Source organism: Gavialis gangeticus, unplaced genomic scaffold, assembly GCF_001723915.1.
Source record: "Gavialis gangeticus isolate Ggan-Ray unplaced genomic scaffold, GavGan_comp1, whole genome shotgun sequence".
Lineage (NCBI taxonomy): Eukaryota > Metazoa > Chordata > Crocodylia > Gavialidae > Gavialis > Gavialis gangeticus.
Genome location: NW_017729025.1, coordinates 48,311,968 through 48,320,503, shown reverse-complemented (window position 1 = coordinate 48,320,503; position 8,536 = coordinate 48,311,968).

Here is an 8,536-nt window from a genome sequence, read left to right as displayed (position 1 = left end):
CAGCAGGGACTCAGGGAAAGTCTGTTCACCAGGGCCCCCCTTGGAGTCACCAGGAACAATGGCCACAAGCTGAGGGAGGATAGGTTTAGGTTAGATATTAGGAAGAACTACTTCATTGTAAGGGTTGCCAGAGCCTGGAATAGGCTTCCCAGAGAGGTGGTGCTCTCACCATCCTTGGAAATCTTCAAAAGGAGACTGGCTAGGCACCTGGCTGGGGTCTTACGACCCCTGCCACTCCCAGTGCTCCTTCCTGCCCATGGCAGGAGGTCGGACTAGATGATCTGTCTAGGTCCCTTCCGACTCATTGATTCTATGATTCCATAGCTCTCAAACCTACAATTTGTTTTTGCCTGGAGTAAGATAAGAAAATAGATCAGGGTAAAATAATTAAGCTATTCCACAAACTTTGTCCATTGTTTGTTTTTGGCAATGGAGATGTATTTTTAGCAAGACATTATTGTAAATGCCAAGCCTGGGCGCACGAAAGGTGAAGCTGTACAGAAGGTCTTCAACCTCACTGGTGAGCACAGTGAGTCAATAATGATTCATACCAGTGGTAATGAGTTATACCTTCTCTCATCCCTCCAGGTGTTCTTAATGCCATTAAAATGAAAGCAAGGGTATAAAAAGAAGTAGTAGGAAAAAATAGGGGGCACACAATTAAATTAAGAGGAGCTAAGAGACTAAAGTTAAAAGGAAAAGATTGTAGGTGGCAAAGATGTTTGGTTCAATTATTTGCAGACTTCACTGACAAAGTAGCTTAATTTGCAGTAAGCTCTTATTTCCAGAGACCTATTTGGTTACCATCAGCTTGTTTTTATTTAACAAAAGGAATAACTAACATTACCACCAGGTCATGTAATGTACTTCGCTACTTTAGTTTTGTAGCTAACATCCTAATAGGGAGAGTTGTGGCTGAACAGTTGAGAGAGAAAAAACAAACAACAAAACCCCAAACTGGAGCAGCTTTCAAATCAAACCCTAGATCTCAGCACTCCCAGATTTCATGGGGCCCAAAATCTTGACTCAGATTTGGCAGAGCCACCTTCCACTAAGAAAACTACAGGTCAGTCAGTGATTCTGCCATTGGGAAACCTAGGACACTGACAGACATAGAATTATGATACAGTCATAACGAAACAAATGTATCCACACCCACCTCTATGTGCTGCTAAGTGCTGTTCATTTAACTGAAGGTCTCTTCCAGATGAAGTAGCATGCACTCTATGCACCTGCCACTGGAGGAATCAGAAGGAAAAGAAGCAGGACTTAAATGACGCTTCATTTTCCAGTTTCTCAGCCACTGTAAAAAGCTATCAAGCTCTTTAAAAAGTACTCTCCAGGAGCAAATCTAAGGCAGATTTCATTGTCCCATTTCAAATCGAGCTGCACTCAACTTAATATTGCCTCTGCTGTGCAATTTTACCCATTTTGAGACAAAACCTGAGCTTGATTGCACTAAAGCCATTTCAATGTGTTGTTTGAAGATGATCATTGAATTTTTAATTTCTCATTACCTTTTCATTTCTAATCACCTCTCACTTCTGTATTCCACCTAGTGCTGAGGTAGCAAACAACTGTGAGTGTTAGCAAAGAGAAGTTATTAAAAGCAGTTACAGACCAAGGAAAAATCCCCACCACAAAAAACACCCCCCACAACCAGCTAAAATAGATACATCTAATTATGTAAAAGAGGGAGAGAATACAAAAGGAGAAGAATCACCCATTATCACCCATGCAGCATACAGTGGTCAGCAAGGGAGCAAGTAGGTTATAATGAGCCATAAAGCCATTGTCTGTGTTAAGTTAGTGGTTTTTGGTATCCAGTAAAGCTATACATTTTTTGTCTCTACTGCCTGAAGGGATTGTGTAGGTCTTCCTTGAGGGCAGAGACTGGAAGAATGCTTGTTCTGTGATAAGAATTTTTCCAACTGTTTGAGTTGGTCTAATAAGAGATATCAGATTTACCAGAGAACCTTGCCTGTCTATGTCCTTAGACCAACATGGCTACAACCTATACCACTGTTCTGTGACAAGTGTTCTTCCAAATACCATATTATAACTAGCTGATATTCTTTTGCCTGAACATATGTAAACTCGGCCAAATGGAGTTTGCCCTCATTTGAAATCTTAGGGCTGCTACACTGAGGTTGGGGCTTGCTTTCATGAGCTCTTTCAATAGTAGCAAGAGGATTAAAAGAAAGTACTGCTTTCAAACACTGTTGATCTAAATGTGGTTCACTAGGGCATGTGGCCATCTTTTTTGTTTAAATTGAGGAGACGAAGAAATAATAATAATAAAAAAAAAGACTTTCATGCAAATGAAACTATTCATCGGACCTGAAATAAAACTTAATTTTGTTTCTATGTTGTTTTTATGCCTTCATGTGTATGCACACACACACTTTTAAGGTGAAATAATAAAAATATTTTGTAATGAAAACATGCAAATCAAACATTTCAGCTATATAGATATTCCTCACTTTTTGGGTCACAACATTTTGATAAATTAAAGATTATTTCACAAATCCTTTTTGATTAAAAGAAAAAAATCTCTCAGAAGCTTTCATCTTTCATCCACTAGATCACTGCTGCATCATTTCTGAGGATGGGACTCAATTGGGCAATATCCTGAAGGAGTAAAAAAGACTTACTGCTCATTATAACCATTTTGATTCAGATGCAGCCTCCACAGTCCCACTGACCAGCCCTTATCTTCTCTGCATTGGAAGCTACTTGTAGATAGGGTTTTCTGAAGGTAAGATGAACCTAAGAAAATATTGGGGGTGGAGTATCCTTTTAGTTTGTAGAATGTGTGCCTCCATTGGGCTTGTGATACTCCTTAAATACCACTCACTATTCAAAACAGTTCTGGACAGTACGTGCAACCATTAGGATGCTATATTTTTGGAGAAGAAAAGTACTGTAGGTAAGGAATGACTTTCTACATTCTTACTTGTTCCTTTAAAAATGACTTCATCTCTCAATTATGTAATTTATAATTATGCAATTAATTATACAATTAATTTATTGTGAAGCATTTGAGATCTACAAAGAATTCTACTTAAATAAATCCTTTTGTTAATAAAGTTATTTTAAAAGATGTAATTATATATTCCTGTTTCCTAACACTATAATTTCCTCATTCTCAGGAGTCTACAATGAAATAATTGTATGTCACTTGCAGTAGTGACATTTTGCTTCTGCCTTTTTAATTTGGAAGAACAAGTAAAGACTTTGCCACTTGCCTACTAAGAGTAGTACTGAAAACTTTTTGGGCACAGACAGAAGTAACAATTTTCACCCTATCTGGCCATGGAAAGCAGTCTATAGCCATGACCAAACAAAAGAATATGGTTGCAGATGCTTCAAAGTGGCTGATTGGGCAAAAATCTGAACTCTCATTGCATGACGGTTCAGATGAAGATGTTTTAAAACACAACATGTACTGCAATTTGCGTCTGTGCTGACTCCCAGCCTGCTACTGTTTTGAGAATGGGAGGTGGGAAAGGGAGAAAAGAGAGTTTGGTCTGGGACCTTTTCAGCCCCTACTGGAGGGTGGGACAAGTGGTTTGTAACCCTCCCAAAGTTGGGGGAGGGGACTCCAATCCACCCATCCATCCACCTGTGTTGGCTCCTAGAAGGAGCTCCTTCTGCTCCTTTTCCCCCTCTCCCATCCTGAAAATGGGGACCAACTGGGAGAGAGAAACAGCTGTTGCTAGGGAAAACCAGTTGCAGGCTCACAGCCAGCAGCTAGATTCCCCTCCCCTCTTGAACAAACAGTGAACTTCTGTTTGGTCTGGGGGATCATTGTGATTCAGAACACTTCCTGCAAAGTGTTCTGAGTTACAGCAGGGAGCTGCACTTCCCCACAGCCCTGCACAGTAAGACATAACATAAGAAAACATTTGATCTCTCCTACCATATTACATAACCTCAAGGATTTTAAATATTTTAAGAAACAATTGCCAATCTGCAAGATCTCATTCAGAATCAAATGCAAACAGCCAAATCAGTGTGTGAATGACATTTCTGCTTTGGAATCAAAAGCTGTTAAAAAATAGATGTCTCAGTGCTGTGCTGCCAAGATAGCACTTTTTATGAGCTATTGTCAAGTCTGTCAAATGAAAACTAATTAACGTTTAGATAGCAAATACTGCACAAGTTTCTTGGTAACTTATTGCTCCATGTAACCTCAGGCTTCTAGCTGGATTTTGTATTGTGGAAGATGTATTTTAGTAGTTTGATAGAATGAATCTTGCATGTGCTTTGGCTAAAATCAGACTTCTAAGTCCAGAATCCTCACCACCCGTAGCAGGAGATGGTTTCAGCTCATTTCAAAGAGAGCCCCTAATCTGTAATTGTCAGGTATTGATTTTTTTTTTTACATTCAGTTGGGTGGAGTTACGTTACTTTTCTAACAATAGGTATGTTGTTAGTGCCTATGAGTGCGTAATTTTAGTTCTGACTGATCTTTGAATCAAACCCTGCTCTAGACAGCATTTTGAAATGGAACAGAGATGCCAGCTGATATATCTTCTGTTTTGAAAATACTGTTGGATGAGACATGTCTTTGGGCCTCTACTCCACTGTTCTGAAAAATAACAGCATTCACCTTTCTCTAATATATATTGCCTAGGTAGCTAGTTCAGGAATTGCCTTTAGTTTCCTAGAGGTAAAAATATATTCAATGTAGCTATGTTGCATGGAATATAGCTCACATCTGGGCAGTGGGAATTGACAGAATTAATTGTAGGTAGGGTAAGAGATGATCAAGGTTTAGACTATGGATTTTGTGGTAAAGATAAAGGTGAAGGCCAGATTATAGAGCTACTGAAGGACAACAGGTAGACGTGCCAAGAGTTTAGTTATGGGATGCCAGCAGTTTTGAGCTGCTTCGATATTCACAGTACAAAAACTTAACTACCTACTAAGCGAGTGAAGAAGAGTAGTCAAAATGACTCCAGAATGATGAACCTGGGTGACAAGGAGAATACTGGCATTATCAATGTTGATGGAAGAGGAAGGGCAGCAGAATGGAAGAAAGATGAGAAGTAGTTTTGTTATATCTCTAATTAGAAATATTTTAATGGCTTTCTAAATTCAGTATCAGCAAAATCATTTGTGTTTTGTTTATAAGCATTCTTACATAGTATGTGCACCCAACATGAAGCATAATGGTTAATAACAATAATGCAGTTCATTGATGATGATGACAATGACAGTGACAAAAACAACACGGTAATAACAAAGCAACAACAACAATAACATTATCCTGTCCCCTTCAATTATTAGGAAAAAGAATTCTTGCTCTCCAGAAAGAGTACATGATGTGTAGAGTAGTATTTGTGATCCCCAGGTTGAAGGACAGAGTGGAAAGTCTGGTTATCCCATGTTTCTGGGCTTTGTTGGTTGCTAGATGAGGGTCTGGAAAGCATTTTTCAACCTCCTGTTGCTATAGATGTCAGAAGGAGTTTGGCCTTCTTCAGAAATACTGGAGGCCGGCCACAGGGCTGTGGGCTTCTGTTGGGACCTAAAACACAGAGGCTATTTGTAGATGTGCTTACCATTTTCTAAACCCTGTTAACTGATTCACATCACAGTTCAAATGAAATTTCAATTTGAATTAAGTGTTAATTGATGATCAAGGGGGTTTGCCCCCTTCTTCACAAAACAGTAGCCTGTGTGCTATGGTAGGCCAGGGAGTTTAGTCAGGATACTGATACTTAATTAAGGTGAGGTGTTGGCACATTTGACTTTGTAAAGGTGTTACTTTGTACCTGATAGCCTCTGTTGTGTTGCAAAAACCCAGTTGAGTTTCCCTTGTGGGGACTGATGTTTGCAATGCTTATCTGGGTTCCTAATGACTGTGTTGCCTAAAAGCAACAGGGTATATATGTGTTAATTAATACAGTTTAAATTGTATAGTTCTGACTGCCCTAGTTTGCATTAACTGTATTCCTCATTCAATACACATTAGTTAATTTGGACTGGAGCTAATTTTAATTCCAACTACAGACATCCATACGTATATAGTGAAGGTTGTAATCTGGATTAAAGCTAGAAAAATGTAACATCTATAGATGGCCACAGAGGTTCCTAATGAGAGAGTTTTCACCTTTGCTCAAGAACAGATTGACTGCCACATTCAGGATTGAGAAGGAATTTTTCCCCATGGCCAGATTGGTAGGGATGTCATGATTTTTGCCATCCTCTCTATGATCGGTTATGATTCTCTTTGGATCCCTTAAGAGTATAACTACTTCCTGTCCTTTCAATGGCAGGATATTGAAAGTGTCTTTGTCCCCCTGCTTTAACCTGTGGCAAGCTAAAAGATATTTTGGTGGTTTGGCCATTATTCCTAGTAGTTGTGCATGAAGCTTGTTTCCAGATTGTCATGTGTACTACAGATAGGCCACCCCTAGAATAAATGAGGTCCTTTCTAGCCCTACTTTTCTATTATTCTATAATAATAATGTTTAGCTTCTATATAACACCTTTCATCCAAGAAATCAAAGTCCTTCACACATGCTGGGCTAAATTTGTAGTGCGGTGTAAAGTGATATAATTTACACTCCTTATATTAATTCATCTGGTTTACATATTGAAAGAGAGGATGTAAATAAATCTAAGGGAGTCTAACTGAGTGTAAAAAGTTTATCTTAGTTCAATGTCTTATACTGTTGGATCTTCTTTTATGATAATATCAGTATTTATTATATTTACAAATGTCATGAAAATCAGAAGTAAAGCTGAACCAGACACTGAAATAAAATAGACCAAAGAAATGCAAAAAGTAAAGCAGCAACTTTTTTTTAAAGAACCTTTCAACACTTGCAAACAATATTAGTTCCAGATGAAAGGCTGCTGTTTTAATACATAGTTTTTAATTTGACAGTATTCCTTTAATCTCTTCCTTACTTTCAGTGTTGTTGCTCTTCTATTCCATAACCAGCCCCCTAAAGCCATCCTGGGATTAAAAAACAAAGTGTCAGACCAAAGCTGTCATTAAAGCTTTCACTCTTAAAACCAGTGTAACATCAATAAGGTTCCTGTTTACCACCATGATCTCCTGTTGTCGACTGTTTCAAATGCCAGAGCTCTTTTAAATACCACTAACATTGCCAGCTTCTCATTTAAACACATATTAGCAAGGTAATCCTTCAATCATAAACTTGCCACTAAGACATAAAGGGGATGATTGCTGACATTTTGCGCCCTTTTCAAAATTACCCAAGGGAAGGAACATAATGAATATCCCAGTCTCAGAGTGACCCTGGACTCTTGATAAAAAAGCAAAGCAAAAGAAAACAAAAATTATGAGAGCGACTGATTCCACCCCTACCCCCATTTTCCTTTTCAATTGCTTCATATAATTGACAAAATAGGGTTTTTTCCCCTTTTCTCCCAGGAAACATCTTTCTTAAGGGCTTGAAACCATTATTAGATTTATTTTTGGGCATTGGATAAAGGGATGGCAGGAATGAAGTTTGATATCTCATTTAAGCAGTCACTTTATGTGGTATTCTGTGGTCTCCTCCAGTCTCTGTTTCAAAACATATAACTCTGGCTAGGTACAAAAAGCCTGAGGTGGATTCACAATAACTTTGGTGGCTTTTTCTACATGGCTTGGACTTCAAGAAGTAGAAACAGAAAGTAGAAAAAGCCATCAAAGTTAGTGTGAATCCACCTCAGGCTTTTTATACTGAGCCAGAGTTAAATGGGGGGCAAATAGTGCTGGGCTCTATTCCCTCACCCCCTCCCACCCCCAGCAGGGCCATAGTTCAGAGTAGGGCTGTCTGCTATGTCAGGAACTGGGGTGATGGGGCACCCCTGGCTAGACTGGCACCCCTGGCTCTAAGCCAGCAAGCTGGGTGAAGCCCATGTGGCAGGAGACTCTGCTTCCCCCTTCCCTGCCCCTCATTCCCAGAGCCATGGACACTCCCGCTCCAAGCTGCAGCTGCTGCCTGAAGCTGTCAGGGGCATCAGGCAAGGTGTGGGGGTGGGGGAATGGAGCCCTCCCGCTGTGTGAGCCCCACTGCTGTGCTGGCTCAGGGCCCAAACCATGCAGTGGGGGGGCTCCATTTCCCTCTTTGTCTTCCCCTACTCAGCCATGTAGGCAGGAGACAGAGACTTTTCTGGCTCCTGTCTGTGACAGGCCAGGCGTGGGGCTGGCCTGGCGCTCCCGCAGAATAGACTAGCACCAGCCAAGACTAGCACGCCACCCTCCAGGTATTACCTGGGATGCTGGAGGACAGCGAGCTAAGGTGATTCACTAAGGCATCTGGGACAGAATTTCGGTATACTGCTCTAACCCGAACTGATTAAGTTTAATACTACATTCATCCAGGTCTACCTTAGAGAGGGTTCCACCTTTTTTAAACCCATCTGTGTGTGCTGAATTTCTGTTCTGTTACAGGTTTAGACTGGTTTCTGATCGCTTATGCTGGTTTATGTGCAATGTCTGTATTTATCCTCTGTGTACATGCAAACACACACACACACACACACACACACACACACACACACACACACA